Source organism: Agelaius phoeniceus, chromosome 1 (genome assembly GCF_051311805.1).
Source record: "Agelaius phoeniceus isolate bAgePho1 chromosome 1, bAgePho1.hap1, whole genome shotgun sequence".
NCBI lineage: Eukaryota > Metazoa > Chordata > Aves > Passeriformes > Icteridae > Agelaius > Agelaius phoeniceus.
This window is the reverse complement of record NC_135265.1, coordinates 66,319,272-66,333,435: the sequence shown is the minus strand read 5'-3', so window position 1 is coordinate 66,333,435 and position 14,164 is coordinate 66,319,272.

Here is a 14,164-nt window from a genome sequence, read left to right as displayed (position 1 = left end):
GTTCAGCAGTCTGTTTGTCTCATTGAACAAGCAACAGGGAACACGAAGCATTTTATCTTAACTCTGGCTCACATACAAGTACCAGGGTCTGTCCCAGAGGTTTGCTCCTTCTCAAAGCTCTGTGAGAGAGAGAGATTCAGTGACTTAGGCTAGAGCCCCTGGTGAGAAAAGAGAGGCATAATATGTGCTGGGATTTATGGCACCGAACACAGAGCAGTGTAAAAGTACATTCTTACTTATAATAAACGAACTGAGTAAAAAAATATTCTACCTGAAGCCAAAGGAAACATTGTGCTGACTGCAGAGGCAAGGCTGCAGAGTCAAAGCTCTTGGTCTTCTAACTAACACTAATCTTAGTGCCCTGAAAAAGGGAACCTTTCATGATCATGATCTATCTCCTTTTTAAGTGAGAGGTTCTTCTAATCCAGGATGAAATTTGAGAGGCATAAAGGGAAGTGTATAGGGAAGAGGGACACCACTTTCCAGTGTGGCCCAAAATACACCTGACATATGACTGAAATTCCATCTCACACCAAGAGCAAGGAAAAGCTCCATTCCTGACCTGTTTTCAAAGTATATCTCCCTCCTCTGATATTTCCTGGGTTCAGGATGGCCATTTCTGGAATTGGAAAGTTTCACAGGAAAAGACAACTATTCTCCAAAATTAGGCTTGCTGTACTTATTTTTATTCAATTCTGACTGTAATTCTTTCTTTCTCAGCTAGTTTATTTTCATTTTCTCTGGATAAAGGCTGTTTTGACTATAGATCAAAACAAGGTATACAATAAAACAAAGCTTTGACGTGTGAGTCAGGCTTCAAGTCAGGAAAATACTACAATGCTACTGAAATTCTTTCCATCTTATCTACATAATTCTGACCTAATTTTTCCAGAAATGGCAACCCTAATCTGTACCACATTATCATGCAGGATGTCCTAATGTTGCCTATAGAAGTTACCAAATACCAACCTCTTTGTTCATGTTTCCTTACATTAGGATAAATTTAGCCACCAAAACACATTTCTATATTTACAAACACAGAATGACTGGATAAACCACTGTTTGAATGCTATCTGGTGTTTACTCTTTTCACACTCAACTGTTTGCCTCTGTGTATATAAAACCATATCAATTTTTACTTGGCCTGCATCAAAGCACTATTATTAGGCTCCTTGGGTAGAAATCCAGCTTCCATCCTCAGCCAATATCTTTATTTAATGTACTGTTCTTCCTTCGTGACCTAGGAGACAAAAGGACCGACTTTTTGATTAATTAGAGGAGAATGCTGGGAAGCTGTGGTGCTAAGTGTAAGTATGCAGAGAGACAGAAAGCTGCAGATAAAGTACAAAGATAGTGGCAAGATCGTTTTTCCTGAGGTAAACATCGTGCAAACGACATTTCAGAACCGTAGCCAGGATGAGTGTTCATGTCTTTTATATCTCTGATCAAATCTGAGCTAGGTGAAAAATGGTAGGGAAGCCTATTTTGCTCAATATGGTTAAACAATCAGTTGGTATGTCTTAGTGCCTGGGACAGGCTCCTCTGCTCTGATCAGGTCAAGGAGACCTGAGTTCTGCATGAAGTCCACTGGGCCAGCCAGCCAGCCAGCCAACAATTCCCTCAGCTTTAGAGGCATCACTTCTGACAGTGCAAATGAGAGCAGAATTTGACCCAGAAGGGCTTCCTTCTGTCTGGTATTGCCACGCTGGGGACAAACAGACACTGGTTTGCTGATGCTAGCACAGGTCTTTAGTGGCTCTTTGTTTTCTTGGGCTGGGTTTAGATGGGTTTTGTTTTTATTTGGATGGGTTTTTTTCCTCCCTGAAAGCATTTGATAGTAATAAATTAGATAAATATCACTTTGGTAAGTGATAGGGCAGTTTGCCTCTGGCTCAAAAAAGCTGCATTCAGAAATGGATGAGCCTCATGGAGTTTGTGGTTTCATTGACTTCTCCAGCTATTTTGGGGGCTTACATCAACTGTAATTCAAGCCCACACTGTTGTTGTTGTTGTGTTTCTCTCCAAGGAAAGAAAGTAAAAAAAACAACCCTAAAAGGAACTTTTTTCCTAGCTAAAGGAAAAATGTATATTTGTGCCAGTCACCAGAGACAAATCCAACTTCTAATCTGGCAAGAAGAAAGCAGCACTGTATTTTTGGTCGTATAGGTTTGATTTACATCCTCCTCTGCTTTCTCCATCTCTTTTCACAAACACAATTTAACCCAGGACTTGATGAAATATCCATCATGAAAAAAAAGGAGTGCTCTAAGGACTTCTTGTGCAGAGGTAGTCACATGTATTGAATGTTTTGATGGGCAAGAGCTTCTCCTCTTGTCATCATATCTTCCTTTCAATCCTATTGTTGCAAGAGATTGTCTTTTGTTTCGTATTTTAATCTTCCCTTATTTCTAGCAGGAGTATAAAGCAGTGATATTCACAAACTAGACAGCAAACTGAAGCAGACAGAGAAGTTGGACAAATGGTGTGTGCCTTATTCTTATCAGAAATGTGTAGGCCTTTAAGGTGTGGATTTGCCTGTGGGAGGATTTCCCTCGAGTTCCATAAACAAGCACAGAACGAGAACCATGACATTATATGTGCTGGAGAGGTGCCTTGAGAGTTCTCTGTGGGTTTTCCCCTTACGATTGTACCTCTCATGTCACCTCAAAGGAGACTCTCTTTCCTTGCACATGGGCTGCCCAGCACATCCATCAGGCAGTTAACCTAATTGTGCAGCCAGGCAAGCAGGAATGAAAGAACCCATGCTGCTGGCAGGAGGGATCAATGCTGGGCTGATCAGAGCCTGCAATGCTCAATGACGATGCCAGTGTGCCCTTTTGGGGACAGAAGAAGGGTGGCTGCATGTCACAAGCCACACCAGCAGCCCTGATCAGTCCTCTGGGAATGTAAACCTCCCGTCCCACATGGCTGCAGGTTCCACATGGGGGCTGCTTTGCTGTGCCAGCTGCTCTTTCCATAGGCACCATCTCAAAATGACCCCACTGGTCTTATCAGTACCTCACAGCATATTTTTCTGAGAAAGTATCTCAGCTGGGAGTGCTGTCCAGTCATCCCAGCTTCCCTGTAGATGGACTAAACTGGCATTATTCAGGAGAGTTTGGAGGAACAGCCCTGATTTCACCAGCTGAAAGGTTTTATTGTATCAGTCATGCAGCAATAGCCTACAGATATGAAATTCACAGACACTGCAGCAGACATCCATGTTTCTTCCATGTTTTCATAAGAAGAACATTTTCTTAGTTTTCCCAGAAATTTTAATCCACTATCTTTCTAAAATCTTATGGCTTTTCCTGAGGACTTGGCCTGCTGTTTTTCCTTCTGGGTCTCTGCTAACCATTATGTCATTCTCGGTACACATCCAGCTGGACACTTTGCAGCTATGTGCTTTCCAGTGGCTTCCAAATGTGCATTAAAGCTGTTAATTTAATTTCACTTCACCCTTAGTCTGCTTCGTCATGAGCACAAGGACGTCTTTCACCTGGCTGAAAAGCAAATTGTTCAGGAGCGCCGTCCTTTGCCCTGAATTGGCAATAGATTATAGATTGCTGGTTCTGGTGTTGACCCTTTAGGCAAGTCAGAAAGTTGGCTAGATATTACTATACAGTAAAAAAATGTATTCTTTGAACTAACCACTTTCTGCCCAGCAATTATTTTTCTCCAAAGATGTTTCTATAAATGCCTATACATGCACAGGGTTCAACTTTCTAAGCAAGCTACAGTCTTTCCTTTATTTTTGTTTACACAAGTATTTCTGTGCTGTCCCTGTTACCAAACACAACTTTTGTGAGCTGCTTCTATGTGAAGCTCTGATAGTAGTTATTTTTTCAGCCTGTGTTCCCTGAATGTCTGAAGAACCATGAAATGTGATTAAGGGATGTAAGTTCATATGTACTTTAAAACAACCTGCATATGTGAAATTCCTGGAACAGTTTGCACTTCTACTGGATATTCTTTGGTGGACCACATTATAAATTAACTAAACTGGTGGTTATACACAGAAAGTAGATTGGAAAAAAAAGTTGCAAAATGAAGCTGTCAGCATAGGAAAGTTCAGGATTGAGTCCCACCACATAGCAAATACGAAAGGTACTGTTCTTAAAAGAATGTGATTGTATAAATACATTATCAGGTGTACGTGATCAGGTACATCAGGGGAAATTCAAGGCATTTATCAACCTGGCATGTGTGCTTGTAGGCAGCAAATGTGTGCACATGCAATGTAGGGTACTGCAATGAAGGTCTTTTCAATGTTGTACAACACATTTTGGATCCACTCCCCATTGTCAGAAGAATCCAGAATCAAAGGGCTCTCTGCCTTGGTATCTGTCTTTTTTATTGCCACTTAAACTATCAGAGTTCTCGTCAGTATAGCCAAATTCTGTAGGTGCCCTTGCAAAGGATGCTTTGTAAAGTGTGCAGCTGCTCTTAACACCTGCACCAGGCACTGCTACACAGAATGGCTGCTTTTGCTCAAGCTTCTCATCTGTTCAAATCAGCTCTTGCTGTTAACATGGAATTATTTTTACCATGAGGTCTGCAAGGAGAGATTATATTTGCCCTCAGTTTTCCCTCTCTGGATGGACAGCACAGTTGGGAAACTCTGGATGGTTTATGGGCTAATTAAAGACAGACCATGGGTTTTGGTTGTTTTTTTTTTTTTTTTTCTTTTTTCCTTCTTTTTGCTGCATTCCAGTTCATTTAGTTGCTCAGCAGGGATTTGACAGGGACATTGTTAAGGAGACAAAGAACCTGTGGCTGGGGTGACATTAGTGTGCTAAGAGATGCCTCCTTTTCAGCTGACAGCCCAACCAAATTGGATCAGGTATCAGAAAGACTGATGGAACACTGAAGGACATGAAATATTTAGCAAATGAGTGACCTGCACATCCTACCTGGCCCTGGCTACAGCTACAACTTTGCAAGGGAGCTGATGCAGAACTAGCCTTCTCTCTCCACCTGACAAGCTCAAACATCTGATAAATTACCAGAACTAATTGTTGCCTGACAAGCCTTTGATCCCTGGAAGAGTCAATTTATAAATGATGAGCTCTTTTTACATGCCACCACTGATGAAGCTGTTGAAATAGCTATAAAATCAATAATCCCTGCTGTCTGGCTATCCTTTAGTTTTCTTCCATTTTCTCAGGAGACAGTTCAAAGTGTCTGCAAATGCTCATTTCCGTCTCTTCCGAGCACCCTGCCCAGACAACATCAGGAATTGCTGCAGAAATGAGGCTTGGGAAAGGGAAAGCATCTGAGAAGCAGGTCAGTCTAGATGAACACTGAGTAGGAAGCAGGACAGTCCCCAGATTTTACTCTCAGCCCCTTGGGGTAGTCTCTCCAGGAAGAGAAAACGGTTAAAAACGAGGGCAGAAAGGCAAGGTGGGGAACTTCTGGATGGTAAGCAGCATGGTAGGAAATGGCAGCATCTTAAAGGTGACAGTGGAATAGAAATCACAGTTATGGCTCTGAGTGTCCAACCTCTACAGGGAGCCCAGCTGGTCTGTTTCTGAGGATTTGCTGCCTCTGCCAGAGACAGAGCTCCCCACTGCCAGCACACATGTTCTTCACCTGCTGCCATCTGGTTACAGCACAGCAGAGAGCTGGGGTACAAAATTCTGCTATGGCCTCAGCTGCCTGTGGCCAAAAGTAGCCAGAGTCCACCGTACTCATCAATGATTTTACTTTATGGTTCTGTTCAGTGCAAAGCTGGCTCTGCTGATCTGAAGGAGCAAGTCAGTGTTTACCCAAATAGAGTGTCCCTATAGGCAGGATCTCATGTAAAGAATTTGGTCCCAGACCTGTTCTGCAAGAGCTTGTCATGACCGCCACATGATGGAGAATCCTATGAAATCTCATCCTGGGGCTATTAGAGCAGGTTGCTGATGCTTTTACAGCAGACCTCTTTACAGAGCAGTCAGGACACTCCAGAGCTCATATTTCTCTTGTGCAACCATTTGACAGCTTCTTTTTCATTTCTGATGAGAACCACTAACCAGAAAAATGAAACACCACTACCCAAGCACGTGCACAAGGGTGGATCTACAGGAAGTGTTGGCTGATGTTTCATTTTCCATTCTTCCCTGGAAGCTTGTACACAAATATGAGGTTTTGTTATGAGGCTCTCTGTGGTTACTCCAAAGCCCTCTGTGGCCTGGTCACCAAGGTTTGTCCTCACCACAGGCAGAAGAGGTGCTTCCCAAGAGTGAAATTCCCCTCTGGTGTCCTCCAGGCTGAGGAAGCCTTGGACTGGGTCACAGGATCAGTTATGGAAAGGAATAACTGAGACATTATTAGCTTTAACTAGCTGTTACTGAATGAATGAAATTACTTATATAGTGAAATCCTGCTCTTGTCCAGGCAAATATTTCACTGTCTTACCAAACATGGAAGTTCTCCAGACCTTGAGCCTGTAGTATCAGGTGATCCATAGGGAGTCCATTCTCCAGGCCACAAAGCCTCAAGGCTAGAAAACTTGGGCTGGAGGATGTCTCTAATCACCATGTGTTCTAGGGAGCTACATCTGGAAGAGGCAACAAGACAGAGGTGAGACTGGTGCCAGAGGGAAATAAGAGGGAAGAGGCTCAATCCGTACAGCCTCTTGTGGCAAGTGCCTTTCTGGCACTAAGGGTCCCAAGAAGCTCCCAGCAAAGAACTGCTTTCCAAAATGGGGAAGGCCACAGTAATGCACCAAGATGAGCAGAGCAGGGTGATCAGTTCAAAGTTCTCAGCCTAGAGTTTAATTTAGTGGCAGTTCAATAGTGAACAATTTATTCTCAGGATGCTATTCACCTTGAAGTACTATTATGCTTCCCAGCTGAGTAAAGGGTTTAGAAGCAGATGTATTCTCAGATTAGCATCCAATAAGATGCAATGAGGGTGGAGCAAAGGAGGGTGCAGCAAAGGACAGGTACAGGCAGTCTAATTTATGAGAAATGGTTAAGTGCAAAAGTCTCGGGGATTTTCTCTAGGGAAATGACATTGTTCCCAAGACATTATGCCATGTGTAAATGATAAAAGAGGTGGGTGTGAGCTCAGAGGACAGGTTGATATGGAGAGGCCAGAAATTGGATGGTGGGAAAAATATGCAGGAAGCATCTACTGACAATCCTCATGGAGTAGCATTTGAGGGATGAAACCATACTAAACAGAGGGAAATGTATTCAGTATCAAATTTGCTTAAGAGAATACGAAATTCTCACAGAAGAATAGCTGGACAGCTATTTACCAATTGTTTCCCCATAGATACATAACAGACTTCTGATATGTTCCTTGAGGCAAGCAGGAAAAAGATGCACTGTACGAGAGCTGTACAATAAACTGAAGGTGTGGTAAAGAAAATAGCATAAAGGAAGCTCTTGGGAGGAGAAACTCATCATCTTAATCCGAGTTTCTAGAACAGCCTAATTACCATGAATCAACTCTAGGTTATCCTGAGGAGGTAGCAAATCAGAGGGAAGAAAGAAGCAGGATGGAAGCTAGGCTGAGGAGAATTTGATTCCCATGAAATGTTGAATGAGGCTAGCTCCTGCAGCCTGGCCTACTACCCTCACATAGCTGGGCTGACTCAAGAGGAAAAGATTACCAGTTTCGACTATTATACTGACAAAAGAAAAAAAATTAATTCTTCGTGCTCTTTTCTGACTTAGTCAGCTGTTGAAAAATCTTTTCACACCCAGATGTTATTTATATCTCTTCCAGGACAATTTTTCATTGGGAAATCTCCTCTGAAAAAAAAAGAAAGGGGAAGCATAGGCTAACTCAAGGAAAAATTTCAAGAATTGAATTACCAGAAAAGAGAATTTTAGTGTAGTTTAAAAGGATGTAGAAACAGCACTGAGGCTATTGCTTTCAATAGTTTTGGAGTGCATGCCAGGATCTCACTGTAGATCAGTTCTCACTGTACTCACTCCCAGTTTGAAGAAACCTTGTGAATGCATTCCATGTGTGACTCCCATCAGAAAGCTGGATCATTTAGACAGCACTGGCATTCCTTGACAGAGCTGGTTTAAGACTATTTCTCAGTTTGAGTTTAACTGTTGAGAAAGTCAGGAGGGGTCAGCTGAAGTTTCTTTATGTTATATCAAACATATAGAAAGGAACAGGTCCCAGCCCACAGTGCTCTACCCTGAAATCCATAGGTGACATCAGTGAATAGCTATGTCATCTTTGAGCCAGGTGGGCACTGAGTCAAACCTAATAAAGCGGCTTTCTGTATTGGAGAGAGAGAACAAAGTTGTGAAATGGGGCTACCCTGACTTGCACTGATTTCTCAGAAATGTTTGACAGCAGAGGGTATTGCCTGATGCAAAAAAAACCCTACTATAAGGGCAAAAAAAAAGTGTTCTCCTTGGGTCTCTAATATTCATAGCCAATCATATGTGAGATGTGTGTCAACTGTTCCTTTGGGTAAGCTGAAATATTGTTTTTCTCTTCACTGGAACAAGATATAGATGTCTTCTAAATTGATTTTGACCTTTCCCTGAAGATTAAAACAAGGGAAAGGAAAATAATCTCTTTTTTGCACTCTTACGAACAACTACACACAGACTTTGTTGACTTGTCTCCTAATCCAGAGACCTGTATCCAGCTGCAAAGATGTAGCCAGCTTAGCTTATCTCCTCCTTGATTAATGAGCAGATTTACCTGGTAGAGGTGCTGCTCTCAATTTAGCTCCTGTTTGTGTTTCACAGCATTGAAATGGCACAAAAAGCTCTGCTGAGGTACAGGGAACTCTGCTACTCCTTGTTGGTAGTTTTTGTTGGAAAGGCTGAGGCAGTATCTGTGGACTTGAATGAAGAGTGACAGTGAGGATGGCACTGGCTAGAAGTGACTTTACGTGTCCAGCATCAGCTTCCAACACATCCTGCGTAAGGGGTGGCAACTAAAAGCAACAGAAGGTGGTTAGAGGGATAAAAGACATGGTCAGCATTCACATCCAACCAACCCAGCTTCTGTCTCGGCACTCTCGCTGGGCAGAGTGACCCCAAGATGCATTAGAAAGTCTCTTTTCCCGGCCCAGCGCTCGAAGAAGGAGTCAGAGCTCTTAATTTCTTGGTCTCAAGGTTGTTTATTGTATCTTATCTATAAAATTCTTTCTCCTGTCCTGACAACAGTCAGAGGCACTCTGCCTGCCCCCAGGGTGGTATTATCTTTTTATACTAAAAACTATGTATACAATGGTTACAATTACTTTCCAATACCTATCACCTTTGATAGACAGTGAGCTTCTACTCTAAGCCAATCTAAAAGTGCCACCATCACAGCAGAAGATGGAGGCCAAGAAGAAGAAGGAGAAAGGCTGGACATGCCCAAATCCCTCCATCTTGACCCCTGAACCCCCATTCTAAAAACCTCAAAAAAATTTATTTTTCACCCAGTGATAAATACACTATCATTCTACTTAAACTTTTGCAGCTTGTAATTCTTCATCTAAGGTTGCTAATTGTTTTTTCCAAGGGCTACATCAAAGGCACAGGGGTCTTGGGCTCTGTGTGAAGGTCTCTGAACCCCCTGGGCAGGGGTTCGAGTCCTCCAGGGCAGCCAGAGGAATTTCCTGGGCTCCGACACTTCTGCAATGTTTGATACCATGGGAAAGAGCAGAAGAAAAAAGTAGACAGGGATGGTGCGGACGCTACAGACTGTGATTCCAGATGTGTTATGAGATGTCCAAGGTACTTGAGGTACATGCTGGCAGTAAATGCTGGAACTAAAGCATCTGCCCCTGTTGTATTCTTCAAGCCCAATTGACATCAGTGGGACTGAGGCCTGTGCAAAATAATACCACAGATGGCTTTTCATATAGCCTTCAAGAATTCATTAAACTAGGGTACAAAATCATGGGGAGAGCTAGATAGACCCTGTCCCACCGTTCATGCTCCCAGTGAAATGAAAATTGCTAAGAATTTATGTCACTTTTTCCCAGCTGCTGTACCAAGCCTTGCATACTTGTCTGAGTAATGCCAGCATTTTTCCAATGTTGTTACATGTCTGTTTCCAAGTTTATTGATTTATCTTTCAAGAACCTAATTCTGCAAACACATTCATTTTGCCATTTAATTCCAGGTACTAACAAGTGAGAGGGATAGTCAGTTAAATTGAAAGGGAGATTTCAGTCTTCAGCCTTGGCCCCTAAATGTCTGCACTAACACCTCAGATGCATATCAACATTTTTTTTTCTGGTAATATTTCAGTCAAAAAGCCTGGCTTGGACTAATTTGCTTGAAAAATCTGATTTCAAGTTCTTATTCTTCCCACATGGTTTCCCTGGGTTGTGTCTCAAAAGACACACTTCACTATGTCATTTTGCATTCAGACATAAGTGAAAACTGATGTGCAAAGTTGAGTGAACTGAAACACCTCTGTGCTGCATCTCCAACATGCAGCACTGTTAAGGGAAAGAGAGAACTGGTGAGAAATGGGCACTATCATAAAAGAAAGATTTCAGTACCACAGCCCTTACTTTGGAACAAAGTAATGCTGACATAAGACATAAAAATATTTTCCATTGTGAATCAGGTGCCTTGGCCAAGCCTGGAAAGAACTGAATTCTTTCTCTCTTTATGTTTGAAAATGAAAAAATGTACTGTTATCAGGACTTGACATAAAAATAGACGCGTTTTATTTAATGTGTCAGCTCTTGCTTCTTTTACAGCTCTGCAGAATTCTGAGTGTGTTTTTTTCTGACTTGCTAACTAAGTTTCCAGTGCAAATGAGTTACAACTCAAGGACTTGATATTGGAGGCTTCTAAAATTTTGCAATTTTGTGGTATATGAATGCACCATCTGTTCTTCCTAATAAGTAGCTATTTTTAAATTGTATTTTGTTTGGTTTCTGCTGTCCTTTGATGGGCCTATGAAACAGATTAGTAAATTCTGACACATCAGACAGAAATAACTTCAAAAGAGTATTGATGCATGTTTCTCTCCAAATACAGGAGTACTCAGCCACATTGATTTATTCATATTGTGTGTTGTTTAGCAGATATTGACACATTTACAAGGCAGAGAATTCATTTTCAGTGGTTTATTTAACAGAACCAGTGCATGATTTCAAATAAAATACTTGTATTAGGTATTTGATCTTCTAAGAAATTAATTTTAAAAAAAAAGATGCCTCAGAATTTGGGTTTCAAAACATTTTTCTGATTTTTTTAATGAAATGGAAAAAACAGGTCTTTGTCTACCCAGATCCCTTCCTATGTCATTAGTTTCCTGTACATTCTTTTGTTCTTATTTTCCTCTTTGCTTCCAGTCATTAAATGGTTAAATGTGGGGAGAAGAGAAGAAAAGAGGAAGAAAAGTTGAGAACAGAGAAAGAAGAAAATTTTCATTCCTGGTTTGTTAAAAATAGGACAGCTCGTTACTATTATCATCTCCCTTGTTGCAATTACTGGTGTGGCAACAGCAAGTTTTTAGAGAACTGATAGGGAAAAGTCACTGTATTGCTGCCATGCCTCAAGGACTCTACTCCTATTCTACGCTGCCTTGATAATTTTACCTAAATAGGCAAGCTTGATTTGAAATAGCTATGTAAAATTCAGCTTTTTGAAGAACTGAATTTTCAGAGAAAATTAGACAAACTAAGGATTCAGTCTTGCCTCTCCCTTTTTCTCAGCTGGCTGCATCTCTCTCTTTCTTTAGGAAGGCACAATTCCTCCCCTACTGCATCCTTCATCTTGTGCCTTGTCCACCTGTTTGGGATAGAGTCAACAAATACATGGCAGCTGGATTCCACACAGAGATTCCATAGAGTGGGAAATTCCTTGTCCTCAGGTCCTCAGGGACACCAACAATCAGTAGGAGCTGCAGGTAGCCCACCACACCAGCAATGGGACCTGCCCAGGTCACTCTTTGGGGACATCAGAGGAATGGGAAGTGTGTGGAGGAATAAACTAACAGAGTTCAGAGAACTGGAGAAGTGAGGCAGGGATGCAACACACCCATCTACACATCCAGCTGCAGCACTGATGGGAACCAGAGAGGAGGAACTTGGGAAAATTAGGGCACAGAGCATCTATCTTTCTCCAGCTTGCCTGGAATATGTCCATTTCCTACTTAGCCTGTCATTTCACAGTTGGGACTTTTTCACAGTGTTCTTTTCAAAAGAAAACAGGTCTGGCCCCTCAGGTAGACTTACCAGAGTCCAGCCACAAGTGCTCCCCTCTAGCTCGTCTTTCTCTCTCTCTCTCTCTTTCTCTCTTTCTCTCTTCCAGCTATCCATCTCTTGGTTTTAATGAACTGAAGCCATAACAAAGTCCAGACAACACAAGGGCAATTCAGCAATTCTGGATTTCTTTCAACAGTGCTAATTCCTCTGGCCTTTTACAGGGGCATTGAACCAGAAACACACCAAATGGGTAGAGGGTAAAACAACCCAAACAAACAAGTAGGGGAAACAAACTGGAAGGTTAAAGAAAAGATAATCTGTGCCTATTCTTGGGAATGTAGAGTGTTTTCTTCCATCTCAATTCACCCCATAGGCAGGCAGGTCAGGACTGCTAGTACTGGGTAGCTCACCTATGAAAACACATATTCTCTTGTTGGATAAAGTGCCACACTGTTGACATTCAATGCCTTTTCAGGTTTTAAGGCTCTCCAGAACAAGTAAAAATCAACCAGGCTAATTAGGATGTGCAAGTCTTTTATCTTGGTTGTGTTTTGTGTACTAATGTACATATAAGAAAGCAGGACCTCCAGGAGGATGCATGAACATGAGACAGAGAGAGAGAGACAGAGACAGAGAGAGAGAGAGAGACAGAGAGAGAGAAGAGGAGATGAGCATGTGAATGTGCAACAGGCAAATAAATGTGTCTATGTGAGCAACAGAGACCAAGGAGCCATTTCTTATCATTGAAGATATGTTAGAAGATTTGTTCTTTTAAAGAATGACCAGGATGAGACTACCCATTAGGAAATAAGGATAAAAGGGCATTTAACTTCGATGACTCATTCTACTGAGCTATATAAATCATGTTGCCTGTGCAAGACTTAATCTAGAAATGATGAAGAGAGATAACAGATAAGAACACAAATCATCAGCTTCTGCAAAGTGATACTCAGGACTGTAGATGTCCTTCCCAGCTAGAAGTCCAGCACACCAAGTGACACTGCATGTGCTGCAGGAGGTGCTGTCTTACCCAGAGGAAAAGTGCCACCCAACACAGCACAAGTTGAGATACAGCAGCTACCGTGCTCTATCTGCTTGTGTGCAGCAGCTCCTGGCTCCCACCAAACCCAAAGCTGACCAGAAATAAAAGCTGCCATCTCTTAAGGACACCAGCTGTAAAATACTGGGACTCACATAATGCTGGGCCTGCTGGGTGCTGCTCAAAATCTGGCCAGTCTTTGGCAGTCCTGTGGCAGGTTGCCTGCTGCTGCAGGGCATTATCTTCAGGCTACTCATAATTTTTGGACAAGAACTGACTCAGTGTTCAGATATGCCTCTGTAATCTGTAGGAAATCTGTCTTGCCTGAGATCATCAACACAGTCTGACAAAGAGCCCTTGGGGCAACAGTTTAACTCTCTCAGTTCAGCTGGGACCCAACATAGTATCATGTAAGGAAATTATTTCTAATGCCACTCTTGGGTTTCCATTGTACTTTCCTGCCAAAAGAGGGGTCATCTGGATGTACAGGCAGAGATTGCTGTGTAAAGATCATCAGTTTTTTGGAAAACAGCACAACTCTTCACTGGTGAAAAGTCCTAGACTCCTTCCCTGGACATAGTCCAAATTTATCTGGACACAAGCCTTAATATCATGCTCTAGGAGACTCTGCCAAAGCAGGGAGGTTGGTCTAGGTGACTTCCAGTGGTCCCTTCCAACCTTGCCCATTTCGTGACTCTTTGACTATGAGCTTGCCTATGGACTCTTTTATAAGCCTCTAAATCCAGGAAGCCTACATGCAAAACTGTAGGATACAAAAAACTAAAATCACTTTATTGCAGTGCAAGTTTACAGCTCAACAAGGGCTCTAATTTCACAGGCAGGAGGATTCCTTGATGCCACTTACTACATTTCTGAAAGACATGCACTGACCAAGAAAAAATCAAAACCCTCAAAAAATAGGAAGGAAGCTCTTTTTCTAGAATGAAATATGCTGTTTTGATGCACCTGAAATTGGTAGGAAAAAATCAGAGTGC